Raw genomic sequence first — 22,038 nt, 5'->3', positions numbered from 1 at the left:
TGAGAGAAAGAAGTAACCTGAATGTGAAATGAAATTCATATCAAGAGCATGTGCACTCACTTAAAAGAAAGTAAATAAGAACAATAAACAATTGGGAAAAAAAAATAAATCATTATATTAGCAAAATCTTTGTTATCTGGAACTTAAATCCTGACATGAGAACAATTTCTATTTTGTGCTGCCTTTAAATGCAACATTCCAATTACACTACTCATCATCCTTCTTCACTTTGAAGGAACAATTTTTCCAAGTGCCCAACTAATTAATCTTTCAGGTGGTTAGTTCTGCCTAGAAATTACTTTCCTCCTAATAACAAGGTCTTGCTCAGAGAAAAATCCTTCAAACTATGTGATGTATGTTAATAGCCTATTCTGCAGCCACTCACAAACTGATAAGATTTTACTGAAAAGTTCTTCATTGCTAAATAAGTAGAGAGCATAAAACCATAATGCTATTTTAAATTTGTGTTATGCCACGAAGAAGCCAGAGCCATGAACAATGTCCCCAACTACAGAACACAGAAACAGCCTATGAATCTACTAAATTTCCAAAGCATAAGCTCTATCAAAAATCTATTTGTAGAACCAAGAATAGCTTTAGTAATTATTAGACTATGAAGTACCAAAAAACACCAAATAGCAAGAGGACCTCTGATATTTTTCACTAATAAAAGCATCAATAAGGGATTTGTAACAGCTTAAAGATTCTTTCAAATAAAATCCTATTTGCTTGAGACAATTTTTATTCTTAGTTATAGAGAGAGTTTTATCAAATCCTATATATAATCTCAAGACAGTCAGCCCACTGTGTTTTTCATATTGTTCAGTTTGAACCCATGCTTTTGTAGCAACTTTGTCAGGGAATCTTTTTCTGTGGTAGAGACTAACACACACCAGGCAGGATGGCAGTGTCTGTAAGAGAGGCAAGCAATGTTGTACTGAGGCCAGAAATCCCTCCTGCTGCTGGTGTGCAAACCAGAAAATGGTGCTACACTGCACAGAGAGCTGTGAGGAGCTTTCAGGCTTCATTACACTCTGTGTTCCCAGAGAGGCACAGCAAGCATCTGCTGAAGAAAGAAAACAATTACATTTTCTCTCTATGTTCATTAACTGAGGAACACAGTTTGCAAAGTATGCAAGTAAGAAGTAACAAGCTCCTTTTTCAAAGCTAAGAAATTCTGCTGCATCTCTTAGAGATTCACAGCACTTCCCCAGAGGCTTTGCAATGGGAAGAACAGCTACAGCCTCAATACCACAGCAGACTGGCTTGCTCTGAAATGGTGGAGATCCCCAGCTTCAGCACAAAGTTCATGGAGGCACAGAAGCAAAGTGTGTTGGATGAGCTCCTACAGAGAGGCAAGCACAGCCCAGCACTGATGTAATTATACAGCTAATGAAACTATAATAAAGCAACTTAAAGAACCATTTGGAGTGTACTGCAGCACAGCCTGGCTCAGTGCATGTCTGGGGAGAACATACCCTGTGTAGTTTCGCAATAAAGAATTTTTCTGTGTAGAATACAAAATAAATTTATTGACAACCTTACACACCACATCTATCTCATTTTAAGGAAGCAAAAGGCATTCCTGCAACAGTTTGTCCTTTACCTTACTGCACCAGATTTCAGGGAAGACATGTTAACAATAATGTTAATCTCCATTTGTTACTTATTCCAGTTCTGTTAATACCTTGCTAAATCCTCCTCTTGCCTTTAGCTATTCTGTCTGGATGCTTGGGTGATGTGGAATACAAACACCAGCCTGTTCTGAGCCTCTGCACTTTTCTCCCCAAAGAACCTTCAGCCTGCAGACATTCCATAGGCCAGTTTTGCTCCCAGATCTTACACCCTAACCAAGACACTAAGATGGGAAGGGTGAGCAACTTTACCTAAGTGACCATTCTCAAGAGGTCTGATACAGCACAATGGATAAGCAGGGAGAGACAGTAAGCAGCCTCTAACATTATATTAGCCAAAGTAGGCTGGTAATTACTAGTTTCATCTCTAAGATAATTTTGTTGATAGTTCTTATTTAAAGATTTAAGATGACCCCAGTATCTAGTTCTGACAAGGCTCCGGCATGTTTTTTCTACTATAACTATTATCTGTCTTGGCTAATGCAAAGACTCTGTGAGATAATGGTTTTAAAAGAAGTCAGGGTGCTTCCTGATTATTTTCATGTGGGCTATTTCTCTTAAATTATTCTAAACTATGAGCCTTTAGTACAGGCCATTCATTCTAACCTGAAATATAAAACTGCTATTATAATGAAAACCCCTGGTATTCAACACCCTCAACAGCAAACCTTTGTGCAATTCATCAACACTTATGAAATCATGATCAACATGACAAGGTACTTCCCTTAATACAAAACTAAGCCTGAGAACAGTTCTCACTAAAACTACTCACATACTTAATTCTGGTTATTTGTGGTTTAGAAAATTGTGTCAATAGATGTCAATCATACCTGGAGAAAAGACTAGCCCTTACTAGCCCTACACTTACAAGCAGATGCAAAAAACCATTGATTTGGACTAGAATATTGCCTCCATCAGTGAGATCTGTGTCATTCAAGTCCACAATATTAAGAACAAAGCTATTAGAGTAGAAATAATCAAAGATGGGCTTGCTGTTTGGTAAAGGACTAAAAGTATAAGCACTTCTTTGATATATGAGATTACAAGTTCCTAGTTCAAGAGAGAACTATACAACTTCTGACAAGTCAGCTTGTCATGCTGATTTTTCATACATGACATAATAGTATGGTTTGAGACCTTTGTCTTTATGAAATAGGGCAAACCACAAACATAAAACAACTGAATAAAATGACTACATGTTGCATGGAGAATTACTCATCTATGAGAGTTTGCTCTAAATGCACAGTTGTAATTACTACTACTTGAAGTGCAAGGCACACTAAACAGCTGGGCTTGAAGAATTTGTTACAGTGACATTTTCAAAATGTGGTGACAAAAAGCCAGTACTTAAAGCATACTGAGATGCACGTTAATAAAACGTACTTTAAAACTGCTACGACACAACATTTCTATATTCATAAGTCTCTCAATTCTGAAGCTGCTGAACAAATACATATTTTGCGAAAAAGAGACTATAAACATTTAGTTCTCCTGTGTACGGTAAATATGCACCCTTTTTGCAATTATGTATGTAACACACTGGTTAGCCAATCTGTCTCTGGAGAAATTAACATTAGTTTGCAGCACACACAGTTTTCCTGATAGCAAGATTCTTCAGGTAGAATTCTGCTAAAGAGTTTGAGCTGTTGAAAATTTGCAACTTTTTACAGCTTTCTGTGGCTAATTTCACAATCAGTAGAGCAATTTTTTTCTGGGCATTAGCTAAGCCCTGAAACCTTTAATAGAATATGCTACAATCAGATGCATTTTATTCCCTGCTGCTTTCTGTCGTTTTCAAAAAAGAATTTCCAGCTATTTAAACTCTTGGGTTGCAGGGTTTGCACAAAATTATTTCTCATAATCTTTCAGAAACCCTTATAAAAGCATTGGAATTTAAGGTTTAAATTATTTTCTGCAGACTCTAAATACTTATATTTGAAATACTGCATTATGTACACCAGAGAGTTGCCAACTCATTCATTGGGAACTTCCTGAAAACCTGAGTATTTCAGGGCGGAAATAATTACAGAGGGTGAGGACAATGGGAGATTGCACAGCTTACAATTTTCAGAAAATCTGGTCAATCTTTTCAGTCCTTATGCATCTAAAACCCATGAAGAGGTGAGTGAAGAGGACCAACAGGTGCCACAGAACAGAAAACAGCATGTCCAGTGTCCTGGACTTTTTCATCACAGTGTGCAGCACATTATTCCTTCTCTTTATAATGCTTGTCACAGTCTATCCATTATTTGAATTAAAGTGATAGTGGAGAAAAATATAATAAAAGTTTCATTTTTCTGGATTTAATCTGTTATCAAAAATGGAAAGGAAAACTTTTAAATCCTGAATTAGAGGAGCTAAAGGAGACTGGAACAGGCCAGGAGCTGTTTCCATGGCTGTCTCTGGCTCAGCAGGGCTGTGTGCTCAGAGCCCAGCGGGACCACAGCAAAGGGCAGGAAGGACACAACAGTGGATGGGAGCCTCTTTGGGGCCATGCTTTAAAGAGCCAAACGTGGGCTTCCTTGGCTCCTCAATCCCTTGAAAAGATTGGTATGTACTCAGAGATCACAGGTAGGCTGGGGCTCCGTGAGACCTCTCACCTCCCAGCCCAATGAGCTTTATGGCAGGAATGCACTGCTTCACACAAGAGGAGCACCACTGTGAGTACAAACATGATGGGAACTCCTGGAGGTTGTTAAATATTTTTCACTGGGCAACCTCCTTTATTGTCAGCACTCACTGAGGTGGGGAAAACCACCATAAATTCTGCCCTTTTCCCATTCCAAGACTTCCATAATACCTTGATGAACTCTCCTGGAAACAAATAGACACAGAAAGAAGCTTGCTCATCAGAAGGTGCATTGCCACAAGACAGCTCCAGAAAGTACTATTACTTGCTAATTTTTAAAACTCAGGACAGCCCTCAAAAAATGAAAAGTTACAACCTACAAAAGAAAGAAAACCCCAGAACTCCCTCTCAATTTTCTGCAGAGGTAGATCAAAAGGTACATGATGCTTCTTTGCCAACATTTCTACATCACATTGAAGTCACACTCAAGAAATTTTTTAATTTTGAAGTATTGAGACATAATTTTTGGACCTGAAAAGTCATTTTGTCTTCTTTCTCTCAAAATGAGAAATCTAAGAAGAAGTCTAATCAGAACACTGTCACTTGAAGGGAATTATCTTTCTCCCATCAGCTGCAGTTCACTATGCAGCTCTTCAGCGCAAATTTCAGTTGTACATATCGCTGTGACAAAAGGTAGAAGACTATCAGGAATGCAATGAAAAATAATTTAAAATTGTGTCCTACCTGCTTGTCCCTGGAAGTGTTTCAGAGTTTGGAAAGATGAATTACAGCTAGAATAAATAAAGTGCATTTAACTCTGCGCTTCTGTCCCATCTCTCTGTTTATTGTTCAGATGTCTCATTCATCTCACTGTTAGGACTTTCAGTCTCTGAAGTTCATGAGAATTCCCAAGGAGATGGGTTTCCACCACTTTAAGAAGAGAATTTCATATGATAAGCATGTGAGCAGCTTCTTTGTTCAAACCAATCTCATGACTCCCTTTGAAGGTAATCCTTTAGAAGTCTCATGACCCATCTCTCTGCCCAGAGGGTATTTTCATCTCATGGTGGAACAAGGCACAACAAATCTACTTTGATAGTGCCCAAATCTCCAATTTGTTAAACCTCCTTTCCTCTCTTCAAACAGGGGATGTACTTGCTGTAAAAATGCCGGCACTGCAGAAAGGCTAAAGCAGGAGCTGAAACTTTTAATTTGAAGTATCCCCTCCCTTCTGCTAAAATATCAACGTTATTTGCATAATTGAGACAATTGGACATAATAGTCCTTTCAGGGGTCCTCATTAGATGTACAGCTCTACATTCTTTGAAAAGAAGAAAGAAGGAGGTCATACAGCATTAATTATATCTAATCCTTTTTAGAACAATTTGAAGTTGGGCAAAATGCTGTACTAAAACAGCTGAAGTTGTAAATAAGCCATTAATTTGGTAACTTTACATATCACATGCATTTTCATACCCTGTTGCCTTTGTCAATATAATTAATTCCTTTGCTGACACGGGCTTTTTTGCATCTTCTAATACTTTAAAACCACAAACAGCACAGGATACAGTGTGTCGCAGGTAGTTCTTTTTTCTAACTGTCAACATTTGCCTTAATGAGCTAGAGGCCAAAATAATTGTCATAATGCAACAGATAAGGGTGAGATCCAGAATCCCATCTAAGGATTGTGTTGTCTGGAGTTAAGGCTGGCTGCCTGCTCTTGCTGTGCTGCACTGTTAAACTCTAAACTTATTTCCCTGTTCCTATAACTTATCTCCAATGCACTGAACATGGACTCACCTGTGGCTGTCAACAAAGTATTTTACAGATCTGATTTCAGCTTCTGTCTGTCCTAAATGGCAAAGTGTGCAGCTGAAACAGCTTTGGTTTAGAACCAGACCCTGGGCTTCCTAGTGAGACAAAGCTCCTGCTGGCTTTGAAAAAGGATGGAGGATGGAAGATTCTTGAAAGGTCAGCACAGAAATGGAGGGAGGACACACAAAGAAATCCACAGATGTTTCTTTTTCCAGTGGAAATCAAATTTGAGAGGCCTTTATGGATGTCTCTGTTATCTAGAATGTGGGGTACTCTGTGAGATAGAAAAAGATGACCAATTGGACAAGAAATACTATCAAAGATATATAAGCCAAAAAAGTAATACAAAAAGGTGATTTAGGCACTTAACTTCCTTCTGAAAATGGAATGTGAATATGAAATGTGGTATGTTTTTTTGGCTAGGTACTCTATAGCAACGGAAGTTAAAAAGCAACTAATTCCTCTCTGCTGCTGAACAAGTTCTCCTTGGCCAGCCATTATGTAAGTACCTGCATTGGGAAGCCACGACACATTTTAAGAACAAATACCGGAAACATCACCCCTGTCTGTTTGGTTTTTCCATTTGTTAGCCTAAATTGCAATGACAATGTACAGCATTCATAAAAATCAAACACAAGTTTTGCAGACTCTTTATCAGAAATTTGATGGACATGCAGCCAGCCAGCGTTTCCCTTTGTGAACACCATAACTGCCCTGGCACCTCAGTTTAAGTACAAGACTCAAGAAAGACAACTAAGATGCGAATCTACCTAAAAAAAACCAAAATTGTAAGTGTTAAAGACTTCAGTTTAAGGTGACTGAGATCAAAGACCCCTCTATAGGCAATAAGAACACTTTCCTCACTTCCTATTGCAAATAAAGAACAAGTCTGGATAATGTTGAAAACCACACTTTTCAGATGCAGCATTTGAAGCAATGCCACAGTTTGTCAGGATGCCTACACTGAACGTTCTAAACAGTACTTCAGATAACACATAATTCTCTCTCTCTAAAAAGATAATGATAATACCACAATACTTATAGAATACAATAGGAATTAACCAGCATGTTCCAGGGGTGAGTTGGGGAACAGCCCTGTAAAAGCAAAAGGCCTTATACACACAATGTGTGTAAAATAAACCATAACCAAGTTGGCTAAAAACCTAATAAACGTGCACTGTCTGCTGTGCTTACTGTCTGAAAAGCCTATGACAAAATTCTGCATGGTAAGAGGAAGAAACTGCTGGCATTTAATTCTAAATGTATAATTCTGCCAAGTTCAGCCAAAGTGCTCATTCAGAGTTCAAAGGAATAACACACATGAGTGAAAAAAATTACATTCTCAGAGAAAAGGCCACTAGACAAAGGATAGTTTTCATGGATGCCTGCACTCATACTATGGGAAGGCTCACAGCACTTGGAGTTTGTTTTGTGACATGGCTTGATATAAATGTGCTGTGAAGGAAAGGGATAAAGATATGCATCTCTGCTGCCCTCACTGTGACTGTCTCAGAAAAAACCCCCTTGGTTTCCAACAGTACCCATATGCTTACAGGGAGTAAGCAGCAAGGAAGAGCTCATTAATTTGGTTTTACTGATTTAAACAGTATTTTCATATACAATAAAGAGTCCATACCAAAAAAACTTTAATTACATCTTTCACTGTCAAACCACACCCCTATTACTCCCACCACCAAAATAAAAATGTTCTTGTTTCACTGATAGCAAACAATTTGTTTCTTTTCAAAAATTAACAAGTTTTATTACAAGTGCTGTAAATCTAATACTTGAGTAATCAGTTATATGTATGTAGGAATAATGGACCGCTCACGTAACTGTTCCCAAGTGGTAAGTTTTATTTGGCATGTTTGATAGCTCACTTACTGAATGCAGCCAATAGCCTTTCTAACAAAAAGATAAAACACATGACACTTCTCTGATCTGACGCATTTGCTGATGTCTCTCAAATGTGTGTCTATCAATGAAATCAACACAATGTACCATTTCTTATCAGATAATTACTGGTCTTGATGCTACTCTCCTAACAAAATCATACTTCAAATAGTATGAAGGGATTTTTTTCCCCTGAATTTATTCCCATGCAGTGTTTATGTAGCATTCTCTGAGAGCTTTCAAGCCATATCATATAGACACTCGTGCATAGACAGATCAAAAGTAAAATTCATGCATAGCAAATGTGGGAGCTGAATTTTGACATAGCAAAATGCACTATAATATGCAATGTCTTAGTTTTTTTGTGTAAGACTATTTGTAAAACTGTACATGAGTAGGAACTGAGACAGACTACATGAAAAACACCTAAGGTGTATGTATATATATTGTAATCTTCCTTTCCACAGTCATTAGCAGACCAAATCCAAACTTTAAATGCCCCAGTAAACTATAAACATGAAAGTCACAAAGGAGTGAGCAGCAATTACGATGGGACATAATTAAGAAAACGTTGCAGAAGGGGAGAGGGCAGCAAAATCACAAAATGCAGTGCCAAAATCCCCTTGGATCCAAGTTTCATAATTTGAGAGGAACCAAATGCTACGTACAAGCCAAACCTGTTGTCATATCAGAGAAAACCTACTGCCCAAGGGAGCCTCTATTTCTCTTATAGCTGAATTAAAGCTTGAACCAATGACCAGGGTTTCACAGAATAAACCACTACTAAGTAGTGAGAACTGTGATGAGCATTAATACAAATGTCACAGCTATACATGTCAGAATAGATGAGAAATGATGAGATAATCACCATGTCACTGCAACTGCTGGTGAGGTGGCTGTGGTACAGGCAAGGCAGGGCTGGCACCTCCTTTACTGCACTGTGGGCTTAAGCACAGCACTGTCTATAGCCTGTGGAACTCCAATAAAACCTGAATTCATTCATAAAAGCCAGAATGTAACCCCCAAAGAAGAAACAGTTTGATAGCAAAATGATCATAAGCCCTCTTCCTACCAGTGATGAATTCTCAGGCATTCTGGGTCTAGCAAAGCTGATACAAACAACTCAACAGCCTTGAATGTAATCAATGAACAGTATAACCCAGGAAAAAAAGTGGTGAAAAATGGCTTAATTCCAAATCTGATTCCTATAACCCAAACTACATTTACTGAAATGTGATAAGCTCTGCACAAAATGGGTTTGGATGGAATGGAATTATCTGTCTACTTTGAAGTACAGGCTATCATCCCCAGCAAATGTATTATGACCTTAAGTAAGATCTGATTAAACCACCCAGTGCAACAGCAATAAAATATGCACTCCCCTTATTCTCTCCTTTATACAATCCACTTCTTCCCTCCCAATCCACAATCCATTGAAAACACCTAGTTCCTGGAAAAGATATACTGCTGCTTATGCAGGGAATAAGTGCTTTTAGATGGACAGAACTATAAAATAAAATGGATTGTTTCTTTCAGCTTGGTGATACTGTCAATGCAATTCTTCCCTGGATGACAGAGATGTATAACTAAGTTAAATAACTACCTTCTTTACTGCTCAGGCTCAACTTTGAATTCATCTGCAGCACTTGTGTTATGTCAAGTAATTGGAATTGGAAAGACTATTTTTAAAGCAGAACAGACAAGAATTGACACAGCCTTTTTAAATCTGGTGCTAATGTAAGAAAGGCTGTTCGATCCTGTGAGAAGTGTGAGGGAAATGAGTTATTTTTGGCAAGGTTTCACTCACTGATATATGTTTCTGTAATATGGTCAAGTGCCTTAAGTACTACTCCTCCCTAAAGAAAAGCTTTTAAATTTCACATAGCAACAGAGGCAATTGCATACATTTCAAAATTCTCCTTCCCCCACCCCCTTTTTTTGGTGTTTGAAGAGACTTTGTACAGAAAAAACAGCAACAAACTGTGTGTTCTGCTTAAGCACAACTAACACCAAAGATGAGCTGTGACAAAGAATAAAAAAGTGCTGATCACTCAGGGCAGCAACACACCAGTGCCATCCATGCCAGCAGCTCCAGGGGGTCTGAGCACTTGAATTCCTCTCTTACCTGGACTGCTCACATTCAGCTTTTAACACAAAGGCATTTGCTTAACTCTTGATTCTGGAAATGTTTAACTCTTGATTCTGTAAATGCTTACATATGTGCTTAATTTACAGCCATGATGAACCCACACATTGCCACAAAATTATGCCACACCCAGAAAGCTGTTCAGCCAATGATATGTCTATGTATGCACAAACCAGTGTATTTACAATAAAGACAACACTCTGTTTCACCAGCTGTGTTAATCTGAAGAGTTTAATGTACAAACTCCCACTTAGCCTTACACAGTAGACAGCTATTTACCTGCTGATTAAAATCTGTGAAGTTAGTGTTAGTCCCAAGCCAAACAGCTTGGAGGCATTCTGGAATCAAGGGACATTTGACTGGAAATCTGCTGTCATAAATTCAGGTCCCACTGATCACTATGGGTTAAGATAAATTAAAACCACAATATATTGCTGAAACAGTATGAGGCATTGCAGCTTTCAGCTTTGTCAAACACATTATGTTCCCCCCAGTAATTAAAACAGAAATGCCAGCAAGTAGCAAATGCTCTTGTTAGAGAGATTCTGAAGTTAATAATTCTTCTAAGCATTACTGGGAATGGTAGGAAATCTCTAAATCTTATTTAGTTTCAGTAATCTTCAGCTGTATGACCACTAAAAAATAATTCAGGGATTTTCTCCCTAGTGTATTTAGTTTTACATTTTTATGCAAGTATTTTCTCTGCTACCAAGTGTAGTAGTGGCCGAAAAAATGCAAGTGTTTCTGAGTAAATGCTCAATTTAATTAGATTGCACATGAGACGTGCATAATTTACTCTTTAAACTTGTATTTCTAACTTTCTCCTCAGACTACCACTTAGTGAAAAGAAACAAATGGGTTACAAACCCATCATTTCACCTTGAAATGCCAGAGTATGTCTATATAAATTTACCTGCTGACTCACAATCTTCTATCTAGTCAAGAAAATTTTTAAGTTCTCTTTGAGGACAGCATGTCCAAATATGGCAGCTCCAAGCTATATTTTATTATATCCCTCTATAAAAACTATGGTAATTTAAACACCTTGCTGATTCTGTACAGCAGCAACAGGCACAAAAGCAGAGCTGACCGCACACCTAAACTTATCTTAACTCTGGATGCCATTCTACCAATGCATTAAGATTTGCTACCAGTCCACCTGAGACTATGCAGGACACACATCCAGCCCTTTACACCATCACAAAACCAGCTAGAGAGGAACTGTCACTGGTGGCCAACAGAGTAGCATAAGTCACAAGCTGCTTCAGCATGGAGGTTAAATAGCAAAATATTTATGAAAGTTAGAGTCCAACAGCTGATGTTTGTTGGGACAACAGCAGAGAGTGATACTTGATACTGAACAAATGTATACTTTGCAATAAATTAGTTTATTCTCAATTGAAGGCTGTAAAATTAATTACTTGACATGTTTCTCATAACAAAAGAAAAAACAGGAGTTCAAAGACAAGATGTTGCTGTTCATCCTCCCATCCTGTGCTGCCATACTCATCACAAGACTGCTTTTTTGACTTGTCCAGTGTGAGAGAAGTTCATTAAACATAGAACACACTTTTAGAGCAAAGCAGAAGTTCTGAATTTTAAAATGAAAGAAGTAAACAGAGTTTCTAATGAAACTCAGTAACAGACTTTATATGGGTAGACTTGACCACATCTCTATGCCTATTTCCATGCTGACTCATCTGAACAGATTATAAGGAATATAAATTCACTACAAAAGGTCTGGTACCCTCCTGGATCTAATTTGAGATGTGAACACTGGAGATGTGGAAGTACAAAATACATGATCAAAAGCATCTAGGATTCCAATCATACCCTGCTAGTAAGACTGAGAGCTTGCTATGTCAGACACAGATTTTTTTTTTTGTTTGTAAAGCGCAAAACATATACAGACCTTGTATATATGGATTAAAGTACATGTGCAATATATTATACACACTTTTGACAATATTTAGCAATCCTCTTGTAATTTAGGTGTACCAATCACATCTATGCTACTTCTATGTGGCAGACTGAAATCTGGGGCGTTATCTCCTCTCCAAGACCTGTTCTGTAATAATCCTGCTGGAATACAGAGTGTGTATCAATGTCCTTAGTCTGCCCTTCAACACTGAATGGTTTCTCATATTTCATCAAAGCTATACCACAAGTTACACTTACACAATTACAGTGCTCTGGTTAATCAAGACATTCACAGTACTTTTCTTTCAGATAGTCTTTGGCTGGAACACATAAGAATTTCTCTTAGATGGCTTCCCTGCTTGCTTTCCCTTTCGTCTGGGAGGGGAACCATAACTAACACTGTGGGTGCACTCTGTTTGGACCATGCACTTACCAGCTAATATGGTTACATTAACCCTCATGGTATTTATTCATTCAGCAAAACTGTAGCACTCCATTTAGGGAGAGTGGCAGGGAATAAAAAAGGAGAGAAGGAGGGAGGGGAGAAGGGGAGAAATGCCTATTTCTGGTGTAAACGTTTTTGCTACCTGGGCTTGTTTAGGACCTTCTTGTCCATTATGACACTGTCTCTCTTTTACTGAAAGTCATATAAAAGTGTTGCATACTGGCTTCTTGATAAATTCCACTAGGCCTGAACAGAGTTCTCTTATTTTACAGCTATAAAAGCCAAGACTTCAAAAAGTACTTCCACAGATCCCACTGCATTTATCTCAAAGTCCTTGGAAGTGCTTGCCACTCTCTTCCTAGCTTAGCTGGTAGTAAGGCTGTGGTTCGACAGACACAGGCTGAAGTATATTCTTGTCTTGAATCCTCTTCTGCCCCTAAACTACCACAGTTCTGAAAAATCCTGAAAAGATGCACTCCTTTTCTTCTTGAATGGTTTCCTGAATATGTCCAAGAGAATACTAGATCCTTGTCAAGGGGCATCCAGCCTCACTGAGGGGTTTAACAGAAGTCACTATAAAGGTACTGACCATGTACTATTCACTGCACAGAGTAATTCAGATTCTTCCTGTGTGTATAACTCTATTACTACATTCATTACTTTGTTGACACTTCTGATAGAGGCATCTATCCAAATTATATAGGTATACTTAAATTATTCCTAAAGCCAAAATAATGCCTTTTCAGGGAATTATAGAAAGCATCAGTGTGCTTATTTTACTGGCTTTTCAGGCTGGAAGATCCCATGAAAGATTAGGTAAGATGATTTGTGCTTTTCAGTTGCAAAGCTCAGGATAAGCTGGATGTTCTCAGGACATGTTCTCAGCACTGTTCAACTTTGCTGAATGTGCAGTTCCATTGAACTCTGATTACTACAGAGTTACAGCTCACTGGCATAAAGCATTAGCATGATGTTTTACTTTTTTCCCCCCAGCAGCCATTCAAGAACAGTACAGGAGAAAGAAAACAGCATTCTGAAATAAGAATCACAGAGGAAATAGGCACCTTATTTAAAGTACTGCCAGCAATTTTAATTTTATCGAAATGCTATTTCAAGACTACCAGTGAGCAAATCTGTGCACAACAGCGTGGGCTTGTTTTGTTTGGGAAAAGACCCATGAAACATATAGTACTTTGCACTTTTTATGAACAAGAAAGCAATAACCTTGATTTACAGTTACAGGCTGCAGGTTAAAGGAGTCCTTTCAAAAGGAAGGGCTTTTATGATCGATGCTTTCAAGCACTGAAATGCACAACTGAATAAAACAGATGCAGAAGCCAAAGCTACAAGCAGAAGTTGATGAAAGTACATTGTAATTCCATATGCTCTGCTGCACAGCCAAATTACACCAACCAAACACCTCCTCACTTTTCCAGCACAGAAAGGTGGGATTTGGAACATGGCTTTTCAGACTGGTCTGGTGAGGAACTTGAAATGTGCCAGTTATTGTGTGCTTCTTCAAGAAGAAACTGTCTTGTATGAGAAAGAGAGTAGTGTGAAAATGTCACCTGAGAACTTCTTGAGAGTAAATGCATCTTTTTATCACTGTAAATGAGTCCAAAGAGGAATCAAACAACTCAACCATCAAACTGAGATTTGCATTGAGCAGACCTAGCTACACAGAGAATAAGGTTCAGAGTACCTTGTAATGTCCTTACTGGACATGTTAGAAGTCACTAGCATTCTTCAGAATTCATCCCATCTATTTATTGCTTTTAAGTGCAAAAATGGTCATTCTTACAAATACTCAAGTTAGTCCTTCAGACAAGAGATTGCTGATGACAACTACTGCAGAACTACTGTTGATGTGCTGCTTTGACATTCATGGAGCAATCATCACCCCTATTAAAACAGGCATTAGATTTATTTTAGTATCTCTAACAGATTATTGCTGGTTAAGGGACCTACTGACAGAGCCAGGATTCTGCCAGCACCAGCACTGACTGAACAGAATAAATCCATGGACAAAAACTCTAAAATGGATCTATTCACCTCAACTGTTTCCATAACTTTCTACAATTACCTGTAACAACAGTACCATGACTGAAAAATCTGCAAATAAAACAGGTGAATTTGCATGTTCTGATAGCTGAGGTGCAATTACTTGCTAAGTTTGCGTTGCTTTTATTCTTCAGTCATGCTTTTTACATGGGGAGCAAAATAATTAACATTTGATACTGCAGTAAAAGTCATAATTACAGCTCTGGCCACTACCATGTGGCTCTGCAGATGAAAAAAGCTTTATCAGACAGACGTCTCATGAATTCTACCTCAAGAACTTGTACACTAGTGTATACCAGCCTCAGAGTAAGATCATTGGCATTTTATACCAGCAGCTCCACTCCCAACTGAGTTAGACTCCTTAAACAAGGAGCTTCCTTGTTAAACTAAACAAAGAATATCTCTTTAAATTCACCTTTGGGTAAAGAGTCATTTGGCAATGCCTGTTTGCTCAATCTCATTAACACACAGTTTGATAAAGGATGAAGTTTACTACTGAACAAGATGAAATCCCAACAAAAGGCAAAGGAAAAAAGACAGGATTCTGAGAAGGACATTAAAAAAATGTCCAAACTACTTGGCTTGAGAAACACACCAGCTGCACTTCACTAATCCACAGCTGATCCTTGGAAAGAATCACAAATCCACTCAACCAGCAGGCTGAGTGCCATTTTATTGGCAAGAATTGAGAACAAAATGGAATCAAATACACACTCATAATACTGGCTATTAAAAAATTTTGCTTGTGTTTAATAACATGTGTATTATGGACTCCCTGCTTAAATCAACCATGGAATATGAAAAATTGAAACTAGAAAAATTAAATGTAGGAATTTGCTAGAGAACTATTTCACTGGTATGGCCTCATGGCAGCAAGACATTCACCCACTGAACTGGCTGCAAGTCCTGCACTTTGGAACTGTTCCAATGAGGGCCAAGAACTGAATGTGCCACTAAGAAACACCCAGAGGTATTTCTTTCTGTTCATGGCTGAGGCCCAGTGCCAGAATACACATGGAATAATCTGCACAATGTCTGTGCCTGTACCTGCTGAAGCTACAGGATGCTATCAGTAGTTTTTGCTGAAGGGAGGCTGTTTTTATCCTGTTCTTACAGCAGCACTTGCTGCCAGCAAAAGCTGTCAAATCCACACATTTTCAACTTTCATACAACTTCTGCAAATCTTTCAGTATGACTTATAGTGTATTCTGCAGCCTCAAGCACACAGTGTATTTTAGTACCATTTCAGTACAAATTTGGTAAATAACACAGTAAAAAGAACAAATCTATCACTAGTTGTTTTGCTAATAATCTTTTGTAATAAACACATGTCAGAACTATAAACTAGCACTCTAAATTACATATATTAGAATAAAATTACAGAAAGCATTAAATAAAGCAATCTTGTTCTGAGTTTTATTAGATAATGTTAAAAGTAATTCCTTTTCCTCAGGTTTATGACCCTTGGATCAATATCTGAGCATTTCTCAGCACTGGAGAGGGGAGGAAGGGAGAAAGGGAATATGGGAAATGAAAAATCAAAAAATCAAAAAGGTAATATAAACTTTGTTTTTAAGGTTCCTGTCCACAGTCATGATAAAATAGCTCTATGATGACTACTTGATTTGAAATAGCAAAAAAAAATTAACTGCCGGGGTAATTTAAAGATATGCCTTATTTAATAATTAATGTATAGGAATTAAATTGGATGATTCACTGAAGTCTTATTATAAGGTGCACTTGGAAAATATCCATGATCTTATTGTATAACTAGGGATGGAGGGAGAATTTACTGCATCTTGGAAAAAGAATGCTTCCTGTCATATCTGAAATCTGTCCTGTGCAACGACTGATCGATTTTTTGGCTCACTACTAGAGAATACCAAATTTTAATGCAATACTGCAGTGAGAGCCTTTCTATATAACACAGCTCTATCTAGTGGCTGATTAATCCAAGTGCATCTGGCTGTTGAAAGAAGACTAAATCATTAACGTGATGAAGGCCAGGAAAGCCTTAGCAAGGTGGCACTTTCTTATTCTGACCTACTGTTACTCACCTTGCATAAGCCTGGAAACACCCCAGCAAAGCCTGTGCTGGCACCTAAATCCTGCCTTTCCATACACTGATAAATGTGATTTGGTGGAGAGTTCTCTTGGTACTGAACACTTTTTCCAATACAATTTGCAGGAACGAACCAGGGGCTCAAATACTTATTCAGGCAGGGTACTAAACACTGGGGTTAGCTGTGGCCTGACACAGAGGCCCAGTGAAGCTGGGCAGACAGTCCTTGTGCTTCACTGCATGCCTGCCCCATGCATGTGCCCACCCCCTGTATGGGGAATATTCCAGAAAGGCTGCTGAGCAATGCCAGGGATGGCTGGGAAGCCTCTGTCTGTGCACTTGATTGCTGCTGTGGGACACAGGAAGGTTTGGAGCTGTTCCCCAGCCTCAGCACTGCATGGCCCAGAGGCAAACACTGTGAGGTAACACATTCCTCAGCAGGCTGAGCTGGGTGCCTGTCCCTGTGAACATGAGACATTGAACCAAACAGCTCTGAAGCCCAGTGCAGAAAATGAAGTGGCTGCTGCTTTTTTTCCCAATCTCATCATCCATCTAGGGGATATATTGGACATTAACCTGTGTCAGCTCCTAATTGAACATAGAGAAGGAGAGCAGCCAACTTCTGTCCTGTGTAACTGAGTAATTGATTCCATCAGCATGAGGCAAAGGTCACTGCTTTTTGCTGGTAATTACAAAAGCGTGCCTACATTTTTCCAAAGCTCATCAGGCCACTTAGCCAGTGGAGGCTTAAAGAAATAATGGGTATTCACATAGCAGTTATTTCAATAATGCTCTAATGATAATTCTGGTTAGTAACTATATAAATAAGTATAGTTTCATTTAAACTAAAGCAATCCTGCAAAAGACACCAGTGTTGCAAAATTAAAATAGAAATGTAAAAGCACTGCATCTGGGGAAAAGGACTCATACCTGCTGCACATACCCAACAATAAAATATAATGTGGATTTTTAACACTACTTAAGGTTAAGCCCACACAACAGTTCTAAGAAATCAGCTTTGAGCATTGTGTAATTTGCCAAAAGCCTGGAAATCACCTCTCTTTAGAATGATTAGAATACATGAACTGGGGGCCTGTCAATACTCCTGGAACTGGGACTAGGCAATTCTGACCCCTGAAAGCTTCAACTGCAAACACACTCCCATTCAAGCTGCATCTGTTTCTCTACATATTGCTCCTGAAAGCAACTTGAACACAGCTTCCTTATTTTGTGCACAGGAATTAAACAGGTTTGCAGCCCAGTTTTCATGTCTTTTTCAACTCATGTTTTATTTAGCATTTCTGCAACAATAACACAGGTTGACATAGAAATGTTTTACTAGTATATTTTCATTCTAAATTACTCAGATCCTTTCTAAATTGAGTAGTATTCTAACAAAACAGTAAAATGCATTTGATATTTTGTGTGCCTATGCACAGAAAACAAAAGCATTTACCTGTTTCAACACTTTGAAGAGCAGTAGAGTCACATTTACATGTAAAAACTTGTAAAAATTTAATACCAGTAGAATATTTTACCATTTCAACATGACAATTATTTGAAAATCAAAGCAATTTAAGCAAGTTAAATACCATACCCCATATCTTCATTCCATAAAATTTTCATAGCCTCTGTTTCCTTTCAGAGAAAAAAAAAATCAAGGTGACAGCAAGATGACTTGCTCTAGTTCTTGATTCGGGCAGAGTTTGCTAATAAACTAGACCCATAAGATTAACAAGGCTTTGTGGGGACCAGTTCATATTGTTTTCTAACAAAAGAATTTCTAAGTGCTTAGTCAGGTGTCTGAACCCACATACCTGGCACCAGTTCAGATTCCTGGTGTCTCCCGGGGTTACTATCCCAAAGGGCCTAACAGAGACCTCCTCAGCAGCTAGAATCTAGAGAGGATGGAAAATGGCACTAACAGCTTAAATTCAAGTAGTTTCAATTAAATTCAAGTGCCTTTGTGTCTTCCTCCTAATATGTTGTTATACAAAATAAAGGCAACAAGGCTCTCCTTCAGTGCTTAAAAAACATTACTTCAGAACATCTGTAATTCAAATGAAAATACATTTAGAAATCCTACTAAGTGACACAGGTGAATGTCAGAAAGATCAGACATTGCATTAGTGGGTTTATTTATTCCAACTACTAAAGCTTTAACAACAGCAAAACATTAATACCATAGGATTTACTATGGGAGAGGAAAGTAATGATTAAAATCAACTAAGCCACAGACTGGAGTGGGCACTAATGACAAATGTGCTGGGCCAGCCATGTCCAACAAGGCAGTTATTTCCTTCTGCTATTTCCTGAATGAAATACACAAATGCACCAGTGATCCTGAGCTGCTGGAACACAGGCTCAGCGTTCCACAGAACTCCTGCTCCTGGGGAGGGCTCTCGGGAGGGGGCTGCACCTGCAGAGGCCTGAAGGGATCAGGATCCTCACAGCCAGGGCTAACCTCCACTGCCAGCCTGCCCCAGCAGCTCCCTCCCCTCAGCAGGAAACTGAGGCAAGAACAGCAGAGAGAAGAGGCTGAGCAGCAGAGATCAGGCATTCTGGGCCATGGGGGGCATCCTTGTGGCTGTGTGCTTAGGGGGGAAACCAAAACCAAAGATCCTTTCAGATGAGATCAGTGTGGTACTGAGCCTGCCTGCCCTTGGGTCCTACAAGGACCCTCTTTCTCCCAGCTTTCTGGTTTACCAGAAATCTACATGCAGCACTATTTACCAGCAGAACTAGCTTTAAAATACAACAAAATTAATGTTACTTTGATGTCAAGATCCTCCTGCGAAGGTGGAGGCATTTCTCTGATAAATTAACTATTCTCAGGACAATAGCCACAGTTACTTGTGTTTGGTGAAGGCATGTCAGGTCATCTCATGTCAGTGTTTCAATGCTTAGAGCTAGTGATTTAGGAAAACACACTGACTTTTCACCTTTCAACTGGTCTGTTTAAACCTAAGCCTGACAAATACAAACAAAAAATGTCTGATCTGCTTCTGGGAATGAGAAAAATCAGGATTGTGTAAGCACGGCTCAACAGAATTGTGAAGTGAAATTAGAACTAAATACAAAAGCATGTACAAAATTCAACAGCAAAATCAAAATATTCTCAACTTGGGATACTAAGTGTCAGGTTAAAAAAATCATAAAAGATAAAAGACTAATTCCAAAACTAGTGAGCTCAAGCTGGTCTGCACAATTCTGTAGAATTTGCAGCTAAACTGTAGAACATCTTGATGAAGGATTCTGTGCTGACTAAAAGGCAACAACATCATTTCACCTACATACCATCAATATTACCTCTGGTCCACACAGTCCCTACCTGAAGTATCTCCATCTAGGAGCAAACTCTGAGGGAGAAGAACTACATCTTTCCCTGTTCTGCAGCACTCCCTCAAGAGTGCTCTTCTAGCTCTGGGCAGCACAGATTTCTGAGGTGACCCAGAACAGCCTCACACCTGACCTCTGAATTCAACAGATGTTAAATGGAAAATAACTTGTCAGCTCATGAGAAGTACACCTGATTCCCACCTGGATTTATAATCTTCAGTGTCATGAGCAAATGCATGTCTATAATTGAAAATATTTAGGGGTCTCACTTCAATAAAACATAGGTAAATTATTAAGTGATTAAGATGCAACTTCAAAGCAGCAAACCCCAGGCCCTGAGCACTGATCCAGTTAATCACATGCTGAATAAATCTTTTAAAAAGCTTTGGAATTTATCCTTTATTCTTCAGTTCCAAACTTAAAAAGATTGTATATTTGCAAAGATAAAACATAAAAATCACCACCAATAATGTAGAACTGGACAAAGATATTTAGTACTTATTGTGAACATCAAGCCTAAAACCAAATGCATTCCTCTTCACCTGTCAATCTCTGTAAAATACATTAAGAAATAAACCAACATAGAAGTGAATGATTGTATTGTATTAGGGTGATTGTACTAATGACTGTATTAGGAATAGTCTTGGGTACTTTGCATCAGAAACAACAGAGGATCAACCCCTGAACAACGCATTGCTCCCTTTTCTTGTGAAAGCAAATTTTTAATACATGACCTGGAACAGGAAAATCGGGGAGGAGGGAAATTAAAGTCAACTTAAACCACCGGAAATAAAACTTGGAAAACATTTAAATGTCTATTCTGTTAAAAAATTACAAACAGTACATTTAGTAAAGCTTAGCAACCACTGCTCACTTTCCACTGACAGGGGCTTAGGCAGCTATTAATCACATGAAAGTAGATATTAAGGAATATTAATCCATACCAGCTGTTACATCTTTTACTGCATGCTATTATTAGAGATTAATCTTTATAAAACAAGGCTGCCTTTTCATGTCATTTCCAAAAGGATATCATACAAGCTGATACTGCTTTACAGCACATCTTCATGAAGAGTTTAAGCAAGCAGGTGCTAATGATGACATGGTGAAATTTTATTCAAATTCATCCTCAAAATCAAAGCCATTTATTCTCAGAGGAGACACTGTCACTGTAATTGATTAGTTAATTTTTGTTGTGGCTGCAAAAAAAATTGCTATTATAGCTTCTATTTACACCAATAGAACCAGGATATTCTCACAGTGATACTGAATCTTCTCTTATGGAAAGGTCAAGGCCAGGCAATTTTTTATCTTCAGTACCTGGGAATTAATCCAGTTTAAAACTTCTAACATAATCTAGCTGATAAAGCCTTAATGAGGAACATACAGAATTTTAACAGATTTTTAACAAAACAGAATCAACACTGTGAGCATAGAATTCTCTAACGAAGCATAAACCCCTGTCAGGTGAGCCAGGTTGTTGGAAGAGCAATTGCTTTAATTATTGAATACACTTCATAGGTGACTGCATTTGCACACTCCAGAGAAATTCCTATTTGATCATGTTGACAGAATGCTATTAAAATCACAAAAAGCATCACACTCCTCCAAAAAAAGTAAAATTACTGGCAGAAAAGGCCAGCATTATCCATTAAAGATTATGAGATTAGCAAGAAAAATAAGCTCCCAATCAATTTCTTGTGTTTTGGATAAGATACTACCAGCTGCACTAAGGAAATCAGTTGTCATAGTTACAGAAGGAAAAAAAAATTCAATATTCTCTGTACCTGCAGTCTCCTAATTTTCTTAAAGGAGACTCTTCTGTAATTGTGTCACAATTGATCATCAGAGTATCTCTGGTTTTTTACTCATTTGACATTAGATTCTAGACTGAATGTGTGGTGGTTTTCTAGCACAGCCTAAATGGTGAGGAAGCAGCTCTTTAGTCTGGGTTGGACTGAGTCACTGCTCGGCCACTCTTCCCTGCAATTCTCTCAGTATCTGCTCAGCAACCACTGCCCTGTCATCCTCCCCAGATTTGGTCAGGTCCTGCAGAGGTTCCCTTTTCTCACTGCCCATGTTCTGCCTGGCAAGCTGATGTGCTTCAGCTGCTGGTCCCAGCCTGGGCAATCTGGCACATACAGCTGCCTTTCA

The 22,038-nt window shown here is 38.5% G+C and overlaps 1 long non-coding RNA gene across 1 annotated transcript in view; it reads left to right on the top strand.

Annotated features, from left to right (window-relative positions):
- The window catches only part of LOC144246949 (uncharacterized), a 45,599-nt gene that overhangs the window by 9,107 nt on the left and 14,454 nt on the right, over positions 1-22,038 (top strand). The window contains exon 2 of the long non-coding RNA XR_013340661.1: positions 6,442-6,519. This is a non-coding gene — a long non-coding RNA (uncharacterized LOC144246949). The remainder of the gene's footprint in view (positions 1-6,441; positions 6,520-22,038) is intronic.

The sequence above is a fragment of the Lonchura striata genome, chromosome 11 (genome assembly GCF_046129695.1).
Source record: "Lonchura striata isolate bLonStr1 chromosome 11, bLonStr1.mat, whole genome shotgun sequence".
Classification (NCBI taxonomy): domain Eukaryota; kingdom Metazoa; phylum Chordata; class Aves; order Passeriformes; family Estrildidae; genus Lonchura; species Lonchura striata.
The sequence above is the reverse complement of the archived record's forward strand: the minus strand, read 5'-3'. Positions and strand labels throughout refer to the sequence as shown.